The sequence below is a fragment of the Gavialis gangeticus genome, unplaced genomic scaffold (genome assembly GCF_001723915.1).
Source record: "Gavialis gangeticus isolate Ggan-Ray unplaced genomic scaffold, GavGan_comp1, whole genome shotgun sequence".
NCBI lineage: Eukaryota > Metazoa > Chordata > Crocodylia > Gavialidae > Gavialis > Gavialis gangeticus.
Genome location: NW_017729032.1, coordinates 155,847,372 through 155,866,650, shown reverse-complemented (window position 1 = coordinate 155,866,650; position 19,279 = coordinate 155,847,372).

The following is a 19,279-nucleotide window of genomic DNA, read 5'->3' as shown; positions in this document are numbered from 1 at the left end:
TGCAAGGTGATGCACCTGAGAAGGAAGGACCAACACCATACCTATAGGCTGGGGAACTCCCTTCTCATCAGTGCAGAGGCAGAAAAGGATCTTGGAGTCATCATTGATGCCAAGATGAACATGGGTCGGCAGTTTGGGGAGACAGTCAGGAAGGCCAACTGCACCTTGTCATGCATCCACAGATGTATCTCAAGCAGGTCCAAGGAGGTGATATTCCCCCTCTATGCAGTAGAGGCACAACTTCACTGTCAGGGTGGCTAGGATCTGGAACCAACTTCCAAGCCAAGTGGTGCTAGCTCCTACCCTGGGAGTCTTTAAGACAAAGCTAGACAATCACCTTGCTGGGGTCATTTGACCCTAGTACTCTTTCCTGCCATGGCAGGGGGTCAGACTTGATGATCTGCTCAGGTCCCTTCCAACCCTACTAACTATGAAACTTGTGGCATGCATACCATGGGTTGGCCACCTCTGCAGCAGAGGGAAATATATAACATACATTATAGAGAACCAGACGGTTCGAAAGATTGTGATGTCTAAGCTCATTTTTCAGAAGTGCTCAGCACCTGAAAACATGCCCATAAGAATCATAATGACAACTTTCTGGTAGGGAATCTGTCACCAATTGTGAGTGCTGAGCATTTGAAAAGCTTGTATGATGTCACTGTATCAAAACAAATGCGAGTAATTGAGGCCCTGATCCTGAAAGGTACTTAGACAACACCCTTTAGGGTACACCTACACACAGAAATGATGTGCTTGAAGCAAAGTGTCAATATAACCAGGCTGTCTTTAATCTGGCCAGTATGAATAAGGAGCAGTGAAGACATCATGAAAGGGGTCATGGGCAGATCCAGGAATTAGTACAAGGTGGGGTGGCACAGCCATGTTCTGTGGCCCATAGGGGGCATATGGGGGTGAGGCAAGTGCCTTTTCCCAGCACAGCTGCCCCCCACCCCAGTGTCCTCTGGTGGCCAGGAGCAGGTGCTAGAAGGAGGAATTTGTGCACCCACTGCCACTTTGTCCAACTGAGCCCAATACTCTACTGCTCCCTGAAGTCCACTGCTGAAGTGGGGCAGAAGTGATTTTGGAGCTGCCTCCATGGCTGCATCCACCAGGGACAGTGGCGGTGGTAAGCAGGTTCCTTCTTCCAATACTTGCTCCTGGCCAGAAGTGATCATGGTTGGGAAGTAGGAGGGAGTAGATGCAGAAAGGGGAAATATGCCTGCTGCTGCTGTTGTGCCCTGCTGAGCCTGGCACTCTACATAGCTGCAGCCCATGGCTGGATCAGAGCAGCAGTGGCTCTGGACACTGCTGTACCAGGGCACGGGGGTGCACCTGCTCCTTTAAAGATGCAAACAGCCAGAGAGGTGGTTTGCAGGTTGCAAAGGAAGGTAATTAAGGGACCTGATGTAGGCTGGGCTGGAGCTTTATAAGCCCTGAGCCTGAGCCAAAGCTAGCCAGGGAGTCTAACCCGGGGAGCCATAAAGTGAGGAGCTCCTACTAGTAGGGCAGCTGGGCTCCTGAATCCTGAGTAGAAGAAAGCCACTCTGCAACACAGGAAACAAGGGAAGATGCCTGGGTCAGAGAAGCACTTGGTTATATGTGCAGGTAGCCCTGGTTTATTTTAAGCCTGGAGGGAAGGTACTTGCTATTGAGTTGTAATAGCAGTTTAGCCTGGAGCCTTGCAAGGGCAGACAAGGCTTACTTAGAGGGTCAGCAGCCAATTAAGGGCTGAGAGTGGGACCAGCAGGGTCCAGCAGCTCAGTGAGGGGCTGGGAATAATGTAGTGGCATCAGCAGAGTCCAGAGGCCCAGCAATGGGTTGGGAATAGTGTAGTGGGACCAGCAGGATCCAGACGCCCAGAGACAGGCCATGTAAGACAGAAAAATGTCTGGCAGCCTAGAGACGGACCATGAGTAAGACTGAGGAGCCTGGCAGCCCAGAGAGGGGCTGAGAGAGGGAAAGAAGTCTAAGGGCCAAGAAAGGGGCAAATTGAGGGACCAGAGGGTTTGGAAGCCCAGAAGGGAGTCAAATGAGGGGCTGAGGAATCTGGAAGCCTAGAGAAGGGCTGAGTGAGGGGCTGAGGGGCCTGGAGACTCAAGGGGGGCTGTGCAAGAGACTGAGTGGTATGAGGATCTGGAGGAAGGCTGCATGAGTGTAAGCATGTAATAAAGAGAATGTCCGCAATGATACCACCTGCAAGGCTTGGGGCATGGTGCCTTGCAGAGGCATGGTCTAATAAAGAGGGCCTGTTGAGCATGAGGTCATAATTGAGATGAGCAAGGGTTCAGGGGAACCCTGCTGAAGATTTAGTAGGACTGGGGCTCACTCTAAGGCCTGTGGGCAGCCTCCCTTATTCAATCTTAAACAAGATATAGGTGTGGCAGGAAAGTAAATTGAGGGAGGGCAATATTAGAGTCAGAGCTGGGCAGGAGCCATATGACCACTCCCTGGGGCTTGGATTTGCTACACCCTGGTCATCCAGGTACAGTAGAGGTAGCACCAATGGAAGGGGGTACATAACCACACTGCTGCACATGCCTCCCTCCCCTCCCCTCCCCCGATCTGTACCTGGAAGAGGATCCCATGCCTGCTAGCAGTCAGAATACATAGCCAGAATTCCTGGAGAGAGTGTGCGCAGGGTGCTAGCCTATCCTGAAAGCCTGTGTTCAACCTCTTCATTCTGATCATTATCCATGCTAACGAAACTAATGGCTTTGTTACATGTAGCACTTTGAGCTGTCCAAATGTTGATCAGTGTTAGTGCTAGCTTGAGTTCAAAACAGTCACGCCTTAAGACTAAAAACCTTCTCTGACTATCCCCCACCTCTGTTTTTGTGACTTTCCATGAGAGGGCTGGCAAGCAGGGACCTGACTAGGAGCTGCAGCTATGAGTTACCACTACAAGACAAGTGAACCAGGACAGGCTTCTATCCCTGCTTTGGGGCAAGGGGTTGGGGCAAGAACATGAAGCTGGAAGTAGGGGGGGAGTTAATAGGATGGGGGTGGATAATGAAATGGGTAGTAGAAAGGAAATGGGAGTGGGGGGAAGTGTGATGAAATGAAGGAAGTCTACCACTGAAGCATAGAATAAAAGCAAAAAAAAAAGACTTTAAAAAGAAATAGAGAAGAGGTAAATTCACGAATGCCTCATGTTTTAATGAACTGGGATTTATAATTGGAGTGTAGAGTGCTGTTCATGCTTCCTAGGGTGTCTGGGACGTGGAAGTTGTGAGAGAACATGCTTTTGAGGGAGCTTCTGCCCCTGCCCTGAGAAGGAAGCCCCAGTTCATGGGGACCCAATTTGGCCCCCTACCTTGTTCCACTGCAACCTCCTGCCTAGACCCCCTTGGATCTTTCTGTTCCCTGGAACCTGGCTAGCTGGCATGGGGTTGCACCCTGAGGGTGGGAGGGCTGGCTGGTTTATTTCCAGAACTGCCCCCTGGGCAGTAGAGTTCAGGGAGTGAAAAATGTGTCCACACAGAACAAGAAGTTTCAGGAGAAGACATTGCATCTTGGGATGCTGGATGACTGAATCTTGGGTGGCTCATCTGTGGGGAGTGGCCACACATTAATGGAACACAAGGTGGGTAACACGGATCAGAATCTTCCCTTGGAGTGGCATAATTTTAAAATGCCTAAAGTGTGCTTAAAAGTAGTTTCAGGGTATATGTGTGGACAGTTCAGGGGTTAAGAGCTCCAGGATCCACATTAATGTGTAACAAGGCCCTAAAGCACCTCTCTATGCTATGAGCATACTTTCATTTTTTGGTATTGACATACCCCTTAAGCACTACTGGACTTCCCAAAGCCACCTCTCACCTCTCACTTTCTAGCTGGGAAGATGTCTTAGTTTCTACCCGTCAGGTTTACTCTAATTTGCCCACAGCTTGGTCTCTGTAGAAACTAAGTTCCACAAATGACATATATGGACACAGTGGGCATTAGGGGTTTGTGAAGCGGGCTGTATTCAATTTGGATTCGGATTTGGTCCAATTCGGGGGACAGTGATTTGTTTAGCTGATTTGGATCACTGTCCTGATTTGATTCGACCAAATCCAAATCTGAAGATTCAATTCTGATTCAGAGAATTAATGATTTGGTCATAGACACAGCTTTATATGTTTTTTCTACATACCTCAGGGTACCAGGAATGGCTTGTGAATGCTGAGATGGTGGGCCGGATGGAGCATCCCACAGAAGCATGGTGGGGGGGGGCTGCATGCTTGGCAGTGGACCCCCCCTGCATCCCCTTGGCTTGGCGATTGGCTGCGGGGGGACCCCAGGTGCCCCCCTCCCCAGACCCTGGAAGCACCAGTTGCTGAGCTGGGGATTGAGGGGGGGCTCCCCCACACACTCCATGGCAGACCCAAAAGTAGACCAAAAGTGCTTCTGGTCCACTTCCAGGTCTGCCACCAAGTGCACTGGGACCCCCCCACACTCCCATGGGATGCTCCATACACCCCACTATCTCAGCATTCTTGAGCTGCCTGGTACCATCAGGTATGTAGAAAAAAACATATAAAGTTGTGTCTATGGCTGAATCATTGAATCTCTCCAAATCTCTCTGGATCAAATTGGAGGCTTCTAGTTCCATTTGGAGAGATTAATGGGTCTCCTGATTCGATTCAGATTTGGAGGTTCAGCTACCGGATCAGGCCAAATCTCCTCCAAATTGAATCAGTGACCAAAGCTTTGCACAGCCCTAATGGGCATGTCTACATGAGACTCTATGCTACCATAGCAACGAGCATCATTGCCATAGCTCATTGGTACAGCAACATAGTGATGGTGAGCACAAACTGTGACACCAGTGTTACTGTCCAGCAGCAACAAGCTATTATTGCAAAACCCATGCAGCATTGGGACTGTGCAGTAATGCCAGTTACTCTGCAGTCATTCAGTACTTGCTTAAGCATTTACTAAATGACTGCTCAGTTGTTACTGTGCAGTCCGGAGCACATGTAGACATGCCCAGTGTGTGTTTTAGCCTGTTTAAGGCTCTCACTTGGGATATGGGAAACCAAGATTCAAAACCCTACTAGGTGAATACCCTCACCACCAGGTTACTGAGTATCTACTGGGGGTGGATCTGTATCTCTCCTGTTGAAGCTGTGTTACTTTGTCTCAATAATTATTAGATTATGAATTATCCTGAATAGTATGATATGGATTATAATATTGTTTCTGTTTTTTAACAAGTAATTCTGCCTGGACAGTATAGGAGTGAAACTGCCAACTGTAGAATAGTTTTCAGATGGTGAGTCTACACGAGATGTTTACTGCACAGTAGACTAATTGGCTGCACAGTAAATGTTGCACATCCACATGTGTGCCCCTATTAGGCTAGAGTAAACTAATGTACTCTGCAGCAGGATAGTACTTGTATTTACTAGTACTATCCTGTTGAGGGTTTGTTTTTGTTTTTTGTTTTTACTCTGCAGCAGCCCACATATAGATGTTGCTCTGACTGACTGAGACATAAGGTCTAGCCCCACACTGAAGCACACTTGTGCCCCAGCTCGCCCCTTCCAGCCAGTATGTTGAGCCAGGGGGAGCATCCCTGGGCTGGCAAGCAGACCCCCAGGGTTCCCTGCCAACCAGGGCTGCTCTGACTCAGCTCAATGTGCTGTAATCCCCAGCGCACATGCAAACGGCACAACCAGAATTTATTGCTTCACATTAATATGCATGTGTAGACACGTCTAGACATGAATAACTTGGACCCAGATCGTCAAGACCCTCTGTTCGGGCATGTCAACTCTAACTGCTAGTTGCCTTGCCAACTTAAGGAATCCTCAGCCCTGGTTATGTGTCCTGACTTATAATTATAACAATAATGCTTAATAATGTTGTAATAATTATTGTAATGGCTATAATTGAATTGATAATTTTATAATTATTTATTTATATAATAAATTATAGTTTATTGGGGGAAGGATTTGAACACACATTGCTCCTGTGTGCATTAGGTTTCAAGAGATCAATTTCTTCCTCTCTCCCTTCCCCTCCACTCTAAAGACTATTTGATTGATTGTTTATACACAATAGAACAGCTCCAGAAGAAGAAACCAAGAGAGACCCACTGTAGAATAACCAATCACCTCATGATTTGGAGACTCACCTTGGAGGTGGACTCTAGTCATTCTTCCAGATTGGAACAGGTGGCTGGGCATGGGGTTCTCTCCTTCCAGGTGGGTATCTTAGTCATTGATTCTCTCTCTCTCTCTTTTATAAAGAGGGGGAAATCCAGAGGAAGCTACCTAAGTAGTTAGCCTGACTTGGCTCCTTAATTTCAAGGGGGAGTTCAGCGCTCAGGATCCCAAGAGAATGGAGGCACCTCTCTCTAGCCAGCTGCTGTAGGTTAGGACCTAAGCCCTGTCCTTCTTTTGCATTTCACCCCTTACTGGCTGAAGTGGCTCAGAACTCAGAAGGCTTCTAAGGCTCCCCTTCCTAGGCACTCAACTCTCCACGTGTATTGTATGTAAAGTCAGGACACCTCACCAGAGCTGAGGATTCCTTAAGTTGGCAAGGTAACTAGTGATTAGAGTTGGCATCTCTGAAGACAGACCTTGAAGATCTGGGTCCAAATCATTCATATCTGAAAATTATTCAACAGATGACAATTTCACTCCTATTCTGACCAGATAGGACTACTTGTTTAAAAACCAAAACCAATACAATACACCCCACTGTAGCTAGCACCAACCAGCATCTTTTTTATTGTTGCTATGGGACACATGAAAAAGTGAACATTTTATTCACTCTAAAAGCTCATACTTTCCATTTTCTTAGTAAGGTACTTTATTTTTCAATAGCTTAATACAAAGAGTGAGATAAACAAAGCAGTCTAACTAACTTCCAGGAAGATCTCTTATCTGCTGAGCAGCAGTTCTCAAGCTGCTCTTACATGTAACGCTTTCTTCAGGCTAACTAATTACACAGGAACAGACACTTCAGTTTCATCAATACATCATCTTTTTATCTGGTCCCAGGAGCATCTAGCAAATACGAATACACTTTGGCTTGTGAGAGTGAATTCATCCATCCTGTGGATTAATGTTCCATGCCCATTTCCAATGGGATGGCCATAAGGGCTGAAATACTGTTATATGGCAAGCAGAGATCCCTCTAAAATGAGCTGAGGCACTTCATTAAGGCAGTTGTATCTTCCCTGTAGGTATATGACTCTAATGTCAATGGCTGTCAAACCAGCATCCTCCACTGGCACTAGAGAACAACCTAACAGAATGTAATGTGGGTAGTTATTTGTACAGCTACTAGACTAAAGCAAATCAAATTACAGAGTTAAATAGAAGCATTTGGTGCAAGGATAAATTATTCTGCACATAGTTGTGGGGGGTTTTTTAAGTTTGACCCTGGGCAGACTTTCTTAGATACAATAGGCACCACAGAACCACTGCCACAGACCCAATAGGCAGAAGAGTCATAAGCTTTCTTTCAAAACAAAAGCAAGTGGCAAATATGTTCTTTCTGTCTCTTGCTCTTGATAAACAGGAACATCTTGCTCCAGTGCAGCACCAATATAACCCTTTTCTAATTAACATTGCAGCAGGAACTTGACTGAAATATTGCTGCTAAAAAGTCTAAATAGGTTAAAAAGAAGCAAACAAATTGCAGTCAATTCTAGCACATGGAACTCGCTTAGGATTATTATTATTAATAATAATAAAGATGAAAAGGAAGACCTGGAGATTGGCAGTTTACAACAAAAAAAAAAGATTTGTCTTTTAACGATTTCAAAATATTTGAGTTCATGTCCAGTTCCCAGTTAGGGATTCTGTGTAGTCCAGCTGACAGTATCCCATATTAAGAATAAACAGTGCAGAGTATTCAAAGTGCAATGTGTGCCTATTACTGTGTTCCCCCAATAACAATATAGAAATAACTTCAGATTGAGATGTTGTGACACAGGCAGGAGCAAGGAGTACAGAGAGGTAAGTACTTTATAATCCAGGTAATCATCATTGTTTGGAAGGGATGGGAGACACAGTATTGGTTCTTAAGGTTTCTGCTAAGACATCTCCCCTCTTAGGTTCAGAGCCTCCATTCCAGCATCAGAGCTCTTGGCTTTAGCATCAGCGATTCTGGTTTTCTCTGATTAAAAAAATCCCAAATATTCTGATTTTAAAAAAGTAACCCAAAATCCACATTTTTCCATAATTAAAATGAAACACCGCTAATATATATAAGCACTGTAATCCTGTTTGTAGGCTTGATGATTTAGGTATCCTAACCTTTCCTATCCTAGGAAAGATTCACTGGTAAACGCTACAGCTTTATATCGATATAGATATAAAGCTGTAGCGTTTACCAGTGAATCTGGTAGGATATGATATGTATATATTAGTGGTGTTTCATTTTAATCATGGAAAAATATGTATTTTGTTTTTTTTTATCAGAAAATTTGGGACTTTTTTTTAAATCAGAGAAAACCAGAATCCCTGTTTATCTCTATCATATACCTTTTTAAAAATGTACCAATACCTTGCTCTTAGGCCTGATTCACTGATTTACGCTGGTTGATGGCTCTAGCTTTGCTTAACTTGCCAACAGAAAACTGTTGGAATGTGCAAAGCTGTAGCATTTACCAGTTAATCTTTCCCAGGAGGGGATAGGATAGGATAGGATAGGATAGGATAGGCTTCCTAAATCACCATGCCTACAAACAGGATTATTGTGCGTATAGTCACCAAGCTCTCTATTAATGCATGGAGCCTGTTTCCTTTTTCCAGCTTTACCATTGTTCTTTCTTCTTGCTTTTGTCTTTAAGGCTTATCCTTTCCTTTTTTCCTTCTCTTTGGGCATGTTTACATGTTCATTAATGTGCTTTAGGTAATGCACATTAAATCTAGTACCTCCATGTTGAGGTACTAGAAAAATGCCTATTAGCCTATTTTAATGCACTTTAGCTAAAAAGCATGGTTTTTTTGGGATGCTTTAATGCATATTAAAATAGGCTAATGTGCATTAAAGTAAATTTTGCAGGGCCTGTGTAGATGTGCCCTTTGGATTTAAATCTGCCTGTGTCCATTTTCTTCTAAACTTTAGACTGGTCCTTTGTCATCTTTATTTTGTTGGTTCTTTTCACATTCACTAGTATCTGGTTGATCTCAGGGACTAAGTTACTGTGAAGGATGATTTGAACAGAGTAATTTTTTCTGCATCACTAAATCCATCATAAAATGGATCAACAACAACTTTAGATTTCTTTTTATTGTCTTAGTAAGGGCTGGATATGTAGAGAGCTTATCCTTCCTGCAGACACTCTGGACTTTTAAGATTACTTCGGGAGCTCAATGACAAGGGAACCACTGAGTGAAATGTACTTTATCCTCATATGTGACCCCTTTCAACCAAAATGTCTTCACAGTGGTAAAAATAATGTAACATTGAACAAATTGGATAGGCATCCGGCTGGGGTCATCTGAACCCAGCACTCTTCCCTGCCTATGCAGGGGGTTGGACTCGATGATCTACTGAGATCCCTTCCGACCCTAACATCTATGAATCTATAAATCTATGAAATTAAATTATTACAATAATAATTATTTTATTAAGCAATATAAAACCTGGAAGGAAGCAATACTGACTTCTGACCTGTTTATGCTGCATCTGCTAAGTGAAATTATTTAACAAATATCAAACACATTTTTCCCAAGCAGTAACATTGACAAGAACATTTGGGAGCAAGTTAGCCTCAGTGAACCAAGATTGACCTACAAGCTTTAACTATGGACAGGGACCACAATATTTTAAACAGAAACATATTTATTCCTATTAAAGGAAAAATTGTGTTTAACATGGTGTTTGCTATATTTTGCTAACATTTTCCTGTCATCAGCCAACATTCAGATAAAGATAAATCTGATATAACCAGAACCAAGGACAAAAGCAAATATTTAGAAGGATTAATGCTGTTCAGAGCTTAGCAGAACAAATTGTACACACTAGCTCCTAGAGAAACAAAGAAAAAATGCTAAATAACTCAAAACACTTTTCCTGGAACTCCACAAAAAATTTCCTTTGGGGAGAGTAAGAGAGGACCAGTTCCTACCTGGTAGCTTTTAGGCATAATAATCTCCACAAGGTTAACTCTCTAAGTGCCTAGCAGTCCAGAGAAGAAACATCCTGGGATTTCTAAACTTAGCAATAAAAAAAATTAAATGATGTTACTGAATCTAGATTTTTTGATTACTAGCTTTGAAGAGATGCATCAGAGTGGAATAAAAGGCTTGAAGCAACCCAATAGAAATACAGATCCCACTTCACTGCCTTTTTCAACATCCCCTTGCATTTGCGTGGGCATGCACACACACACACCCTACCACTCCATACCTGGAAACAGAGGCCTAATTCTGCAGCTGATTCTTATGAATAGGACACCATGTATTTTTGCTCTACAACCACAGAATTTTCCACTTGTTCCATGTCCTGTAGCAGAAATGTAGCAACCCCCCCCAGTTTTTCTTTTTTTTATTTTGAAATGCATTCCCTCCCTTCCCCAACTATTTCTGACTTTTTCTCAACCTCTCTATTCCCTATAGATAAGTATGAGTAAGTTAAGACATAGGATAAGCTTCAGCATTTTTGTAGCAAGGTGTTTTTTTCTTTCTATCTCCTTTGATACACTGTTTTATATTGTATAATTCTGATGTTTATATTGATTGTTCCTGTGTGATTACTGTTTTACTGATTTTTACTGGTTTTTATTGAAACTATATGATTTAGGCTTACATGTGTAAGTTAGCATAAGTAATGTCAAGTTATATCAAGTTTCCATTTTGTATGCCAAGCCTCCACCTTGTGTCCTCTGCCCAGGTATAACCTATGACTCATGTCTAACCAGTCTCATCTAAATTGGTTCCTGAATGAATGGGGATGAATGAGGGTGCTTGAGACACAATGGTAGCAGGCCTCTACTGAATAATCAACTCAAGGACTGAACCATCAGCTCAACGACCAGACCACTGCCTTCCATTGACTCACCCAGGAACCACGAACCCAGCATTTGAAAGACAAAGACCCTACAGAAATCAGCCAACCCGCTATTGCAATACAGACACCTGGAACTGTATGTCCTTGCCTGGAGTGCACATACTTAATACACCATGGCTGATCCTTGCCTGAGCATGCCCCTGCCACTAGGGTCATGGAAGGTCTGCCCCTATAAAAAGAAACAGTGAAGACAGACCCAGTGGGATGTCCTCTCCATCTGGAACAGCACCATGCCACACCACCTATCCATCCAGAGGCCCAGCCGGTGACCCCCTCTGGACAACATTTTGCTGGAGAAGACCCCAGCTGGCCACCAAAGATCAACTCACAGCCCAAGATAGGTAGCTATCACGCACTTTCCTGCCCCAAGCAAAGGACCTGGACTCTATCGCTACCCACCTTGACTTCAAACCCTCCACCAAGACTTTCTCTCTCCTGCTACCATTTTGTGGGTGTGTATGTGAGTGCTTTTGTGTATGTGTGGGAACCAATAACTTCATGGGGGTATGTAGTGTGTTGTCTGTTTAATAAACCTGTTAGTTTGAAACCTCGAGTTGGGTTTTTGTCTTATTGACCTTCCAACCCTCCTCCTTGATTTCCCAGCTATCTCCCAGCTTTCTGCCTCTCTGTTTCCTGGCTGTTTCCTCCTTGCCACCACTTATCTGCCCCCTCATCTTCCAGATTTGTGCTTCTCTCTTTCCTGGCTGTCTCCTCCTAGCCACCAGGCTTTTTCCCTTATTTCCACCCCAAGCCCCAGTGACCTCAAGTACCCCTGGGGCCACTTGACCTTAAGTAACCCCAAGTACCAAGTTACCCCAAACACCCCCTAGGGTTAACACACAGCCATGAAAGTGTATGTTTGCATATGTGTATTGGGTGTGTGGTTATTGACAACTGATTTTTGTCTAATTTTTGGTGTGTATAGTGTGTATGTGCTTGAATTGGTGATAGGTATGCATGTGCTTAGACTGGTAATCTTGGATGTGCATGTGCCTCAGTTGGTAGTGTGCATGTATGCACCTGCTGTGTGTGTATGTGCCTAATTGATTTTTGTGTGTGCATATGTGCAATTGTGTCATACCCTCCCATCTAACAGAGCAATTTTGAGATCCTGACAGTTGGCCTGGCCCCACAAGACAACAGAAATTAGCTTCCAAATCTAATCTGTCATTACTGGGTACATCTACATGTGCAATTAGCATGCCTGAATGAACTCCAGAGCAGTTCATATTGGAGTTTATTGCTCCCAGGTGCAGTGTTTACATGTGTACCCAAGACCACATCATATTGAGCCAGGGCAGCACAGCCCCAGCTGCCAGGGGTATGGGTCAGCCTGCCAGCCCAGAGCTACTCTGCCCTGGCTCAATATGCTGAGGAGGGGCTGACTAGGGCATAAGGGTGCTACAGTATGTAGCTAGGCAGCAGGCAGCCCCAGCACTGTAGCATCCTTATGCCATATTTTTGTCTGACAGTACTATCCTTACAGCAGAGTTAATTAGTTTACTCTAGCCTAATACTGCCACACATGTAGACCGTGGTGCTTCACTATGGAGCTAATTAGTCAACTCCACAGTAAAGTGCTCATGTAGACGCCTGCACTAAATAGGAAATATTTCTGGACTTTGTGATTAAGAAAGCTTTCCATGTGTGAACTAATCAACTGATGCATTATTATGCATCTGATACAACTCAGCATTGTTAACTGCTCCCTTGTGAAACGCTTGTTTCTTAGCAGCAGTCATGAGACTGTGACAGGCACTAGAGATATACCCCAAAGTCTAAACTCCTATTCCTTTGCTCAAAACACTAGAGTTATTTTCTAGACTTAAATGGTTGGCCTAACTTGGTTACAATTACTTCTCTGCTTGCTTCAAAGCTACAGAAAATGTTGTGTTTCTCAAAGACTCTTTATTTTACTGTTGTACACATTGTTACATTGCTATTGCTCTTTTGTCCTGGTGAATGCCTTTGAACACTTTTATCTAGGGACAAAAATGAACAGCAATGCAATGCAGAGAGCACTGGTTCTGTCACAGTGGAAAAGATGACAAGGAAGCATAAGAGAAAGCAAAAGAAAAGCAAATGTAAATGCACCAAAGAGAAGTTGAGGGAAGTATATATAAATATGAATATATAATGTGTGAGTAGCATCTTTCCAGAAGGGCTGCTTTTCAACATTTCAGAGTGAAGCAGGAAGAAGCGAATTTTCTGAATATAGGATTTTACTGTTTGCTGTACCAGACACGCTGACATGCTATGACAAAAGAAGTCAGAGATAGCAGTATACTGTGTATCCTGCAGGCATAGGAAAATGAATCAGGCCGATTCTAAACAAAAATGTCTAAGATAAAACAGACTAAAATTGCTTTAGTCAGTTTCCTGGAAAAACACATTTGTCATTTTTGATGAACACATTATTATATTTCCTTCCAAAAACCCTCTAAACCTGATGTAATTCTGAAGACATTTCCAACATAGGGACATACACCCACACAATTTTTTTTATATTATTAATTGTATTGTGAAACCAGCATAGATTTGTTCATTGTAATAGAGGATAAAGAATGGGCCATACTTCAGCTAGGTGCAAATCAAAGGCTTGTCTACAATGACTGTGGTGAGAGGAAGGACAGGAAATGTTACAATGAGCTGTTGCAAGAATTGTAACATGTTAGATAGTCCAGGAAAACTATATGCACCTGGTCAGCTACCTCAAAGCACAGTCCAGAAGTGCTTCTATGCTGCTTTTTCCATGTTAAGTACTAAACATTCTGGGTAGGTATACCATGGTCCTCTCTTCTGTATTATGCATTGTAGGATTTATCCCCAAGACACATTTGGAAATACATAGTAAAAGCCAACTGGAATCTTTAGGAATTAAAGGGACGGGTCAGACTCAAACTAGCCTTCTTACTCTAATCACCACTATTTGCAAACTGTTACTGTCTGTATTAGACAATATATTCCACCGTTTCATTTGATGATCACTGCAAATACATAAAGGGTGTGTCTACATGAGATGCATTACTGCACAGTTGCCTAATTTACTGTGCAGCAAGAAGACATGCATGTGCTTACTGCACAGTAAAAATGCTTAATCATGCTTAAATCTGCTACCTGCAAAAGCAGGTAGCATATTTAATTGTGATTAGTAACTGTGCAGTAATGCACATGTAGACATGACCTGGCAGCAAATTTTCTGCTGGGTCTGCCCAACCACTAAGGGGCTAGCCTGAGGACAGACCCACGGCTAGTGGCTGGGAACTTCTCCTGCTGAAGGGCTAGGCTACCTCACTGACAGCTCCTGCCTACAGGCTATAAAAGCATGCAGCTATTTTGTGGCCTGGAGCACATAACACAGGCAGCCTGAGGGCTCTGCAGGCTCTGTGTGTCCTTCTGGGCAGGCTGCAGCTCAGTTATTCCTGCCTTCCTCAAGCCTGTATTCCAGCCCTCCTCTGGTGCTGTCAGGCAGATGTGTGCACAGTAGTTGCTGCAGGCTGCTGCAGACCCTAGTGAGTCTGTCAGCATCCCAGGGCTGCCCATCAGCTGCTTCTGGCAGCATAGCCAGGGCCATCTGCCTGCTGTACACCCCCAGAAGCCTACCCTGTGCCTGCAGCCGCTGCAGGGCATAACCTCAGCCATGTGACTCCCAGTCCCATGCTGTGCCCATGCACTAGCTGCTGCTGGCAGCTGGCCAGGGCCAGCAACAGTGGGATAGCTGTGTGGAGACCCAGAGAGCTAGCACGAGACCCACAATGTCCTCGTCTTCCCCATCCAGGCCCAACACCGCTCACATGTGCATATCTGTGCTGTCTGCTTGGGGCCCCAACTGGAGACAGGAGAAGATTGGCAACCTTGCGGCACTCCAGGGTGATACAGAGGTGCTGTGCCCATTTGAGTGGGACAGGCACTCAAAAGCCCACATTTATGAGGCCCTATGTGGTGGAACACAGGAGCAAGAGCACTCCCAGTCATCACAGCAGTACTGCATAGAAGTCAAGGCCTTGTGGACACAGTGGGTGGCTGTGACCTACCACAGTCATTGGTCTAACCATGCCTACCAGACCATGACTTTTATGAGAAAGCTGACTTGCACTTTGGCACCCTAGGACCCAGGCCACAATCCCTCATTACATACCAACATTGGAGGCCTCCCCAAGACCCTGCCCCCTCCAGTGGCGACACATGACTGGAGGAGAGGCCCTCAGGCATTCAGTGTCCTGTCCTGCAGCTCCCCAGCTGCACAGCCCACCAGCAGCTCAGGGAGCCCTGGCCAGTGCCTGAGTCAGCAGCTGTGCAGCTCTAGATCCCACCACAAGGAATGGCCAGCCATGTCACTGCAAGCCATCAGCAGTGCCAGCTCCTCCCTGAGGGGGGACACTGGCTGGGCACCTGCACACTGCACATTGTGGGCCCAGGACACTGGGCACAACCAGACCCTATCAATGATGAGGAGGATGGTGCTGAGATACCAGCCATTCCAGCCCTGAACATGTGATAAGACCCACACTGGAGGAAGGTTCCTTACAACCCCTGCCCCCCCCATGACTGGCCTTCCCACACTCCCCTGCCCTTGGGTTCTCCCCTGCAGCATGCAGGGAGGCAGGACACAGTTCAAAACTTTATTGAGCAGCCTATGCCCCTGTAGCTGGGTGAGCATGGCTCTCTCACAACCCAAGGAAGGCATCAATGCTAGCAGTGATGTCCTTCCTGGCAGCAGGCGGGGTGGGGGGGCAGTGGTCAGGGCAGGTGGCCTTCAGAGGAAGAGTAGGGAAGCAGGATCTGGAGCTGTGGCAGCAGGTGCTTCCAGGAGCCTGGCCCATCCCACCCTGGGAATGGGGTGGGGGAGGTGGGCTGCTTCCAGCCAGCACTCAGCAGGCCATTGGCCCCAGGGAAGCATACAGGAATGGGAGGCTCATCAGGTGACTGCCTGGGCCCAGGACTTCCAGATCTGATTTGCCATGGTCCTTGGGCACCCATGCACAGTTGACCCCCAATCTGAGGCCAGGCAATGCATGGCCCCTGGCGCAGAGCGTCTTATCTTATCTTTGAAATGTTGTAAACTCTCACAAAAAGCTTATGTCTCTTGGCCCTGAACTGGGAGTGCCTCCAGATTCTGAGGGGCCAAAATAACATCCTGGGCCAGACTGTGGAGGCCACAGACAATGATCACCAGACCCTGGACACTAACCTGGGCCTGGCAGTCTCATGCATATCCACCACTACCTGGCTCCCATCCCTAGCCCTGCAGGCCCCTGGCAGCTGCCCACCACCCTGTAGCAGATCCCACCTGGGCCTGGGAGGAGGTCCTCTGCCACCTCCCGGCCACAGGCTCCCCTGGAGCGTCCCCCACCCCAGGTACCCTGCCACAAGCCTAGGCCCACCACTTGCCCCAGCTCCAAATGCAGTAGTGCCAAGACATAATGTGGCCCTGCTGGGCCTGGACTCCACTGTTGGGATGGGGAGATGCCTGGCCCAAAGGAGCACTGGGCACCATCAACCCTGGGTGAACACTCCATCCACTGCATGTGGGGGAACAGCCTGAGGCTGAGGTGCTGGCTGCCTGCCCCTGGGCTCTGCCTTCTAGGCATCCTCGCCCCATGGCCGCCCACTCTGGGACACAAAAACACAGACTTTGTACATAGTTTTCAAACTGAGAAGAGGGTTTTTTTTATTGTTGGTGGGTGGAGAGGGTTGGTGGGCAGAGAGGGAGTGCCAGTGGCTCTTGAGGCAGCCAAAGGCACACTCAACCAGGGCATGGGTCCAGGCCAGGCACCGTTTAAAGTGGTGGAGGGGATCTGTTTGTCGGGGAAGGGGAGGGGTCTCTTCTTGTTGAGGGGGGAGGGATGGGGATGTGTACTCTGAGGGGAATAAAGATTTCTTCTTTGGCTCCATGACTCACATGAAAGTGGTGCTGGGGGTAGGCAGGGAGTAGGGGGTCTCTGGGTGGAGGGGTATGTGGGCTAGAGGAGGGAACGCCCCAGAAGGTGGTCTCCAGAGCCTCCCATGCCTGGTGGCATGACCCCTGCTGGTGGGTGTACGACTCCTGGGGTCTTGCTGAGGGGACCCACCACTACCACTGCTGGTGCAGCTAGTCCTTCTGCTGCCAGGCCATCTCTGCCAAGTGTACCTCCTCTGCCCAGGCCTCACAGCACAACTCACTCTAGGCCTCGCAGATATTTCATAAATTTCACAGACATTAGAGGCTGGAAGGGACCTCATGAGATCATTAGGTCCTGCCCCCCTGCCACAGGTGGGAAGTCAGCTGGGATCAAGTGACCCCAGCAACAAATAAATCCAGCTGTTTTTTGAAGGAGTCCAGGGTAGGTGCTTGCACCACCTCTGGGGGAGAGTTTGTTCCAGTCTTTGGACACACACACTGTAAAGAACTTTTTTCTTATGCAGTACACCAGCTGTGACGATGACCAGGGGGAGATTCTCCTTGGTGACTTCAAGGTGGGCAGTGAGGGAGTGCCTATGGCCCTTGAGATGGCCGAAGGCACACTTAACCAGGGCATGGGTCTGGCCCAGGCACCAGTTAAAGTGGGCCTAGCAGAGTTTGGCCAGTATAGGGTCTCATTAGCCGAGGCAGGAACAGGTACGCAGGGTCCCTGATGAGCAGGGCTGGGACAATGATGGTGCCCAGCTACAGGCCTGCCACCCCTGGTGTGAAACATCTGCTTTCCACCAGCATGACCAGACCAGAGTTTCAAAACATGCGGGCATTGTGCGCACTGCCTGCCCAGCCAGCGCTCATGTGTGTGAATGTCCCCAATGGTCTACAGTGGACTGCAGGACCACAGAGTGGAACCCCCTGTGGCTATAATAGAGACAGTCTCCATGGAGAGGGCAGGTGACTGGTATGTGGGTCCCATGTAGTGCCCCAAAACACTGGGGGAACTCCAGTGCATAGAACCCTACTATCACTGCCTGGGGTTGTGGACATGGAGGACAGTGTCCACCAGCACATCCTGGAGGGTGCCTCACATCTCCAGGACAGCCTCCCCAATTGTGGTCTTACCTACACCAACAGGTGGCCCACATACCAGAGGATGGTGGCCATTGCCAGCTTGAGCAGCACCAGGGCCAGGCAGGTGTTGGCAGGGAGGGCCTGGTGCATGCCAGTGTCTTGGCAGTCTATGTGGTGCTGGAGCTGGTGGAGCAGGTCCCTGATGATGACCCAGGTCACCCTGGGTCGCCCAAGCAGGCATCCACCCCCTGCTTACTGTCCCAGTTCTTCTGCACAAGGTGGTGCCACCAGTGATGGCTGGCATAGCAGGCCCAGAAGTGGCAGGGATGGAGGCCCAAGAGAATGATGGTGGCTCCCATGGTGTTCTCATGGAGGCCCTTGTCAGCATCTCGGCTGGCAGTAGCTGTGCAGTGGTGTGGGCCCTGGAAGGGCATGCTGTGGGTAGGCAGGCAGTCACTGAATGCAGGGGAGCTGGGCAGAGCAAGACAGCCATGGGTCAGGTGATGGTTGGTGCAGCACACCAGCTGGGTGACCAAGGCAGCCAGCAGTATGCTTGAGACCCTGTTCCTCACTGCCAGGGCCAGGGGCTGGGGCAGCCATAGTGCAGGGAGGTACAATGGGCATGAACACAGCTGCCACGTGCTGCCTCTGCACGTGCCATACTGATCCTCTGAGTACAGGATCTGCGTGCCAAGAGACCACAGAGTGGGGCTGGGTTTTAAAGAGGGCTGCCAGGCTGATGGCAACTGGAGCTAGAGCCTGGATCTCCCCTAGGTGGCCACAGGAGCACATAGTAGGGCTGGAGGGACCTGGCAGCAAATTTTCTGACAGATCTCTGCACTTGTAGACACCTAGCCAAAAATCACTCGAATAAATCTAGGTTCAAGTAAATGCACCTAAAGATTTTCTGAAGATGCATTTCACATCTTGACATTGGGTGCCTTCAGTTTTGCAAATCAGGTGCTAGATTACCAAGCATATTGTGCATCATTCTGGTCATTAGCACCACCAACTACCCTGCTGGTACCTGCAGCAGAAGCTGGAGGATGACGAAGAGGATGATATTGACAAGCTTCTTGTAGAGGAATATTTCTTGATCACCTTCATTTGTGCAGAGCCATTCCTGGGCATATGAACAAGTATCAGTATCTAGGAGAGCATTAGACTGACAGCCTCATGTGACCAACAGTGGCAGCAGCTTTTCAGGGTGACAAAGAGCCTTTTTCTGGATATCCAGTTGGGATTTACCCCTGAGTTTTTTTACACATTTCTTTTGAACCACAAAAGGTC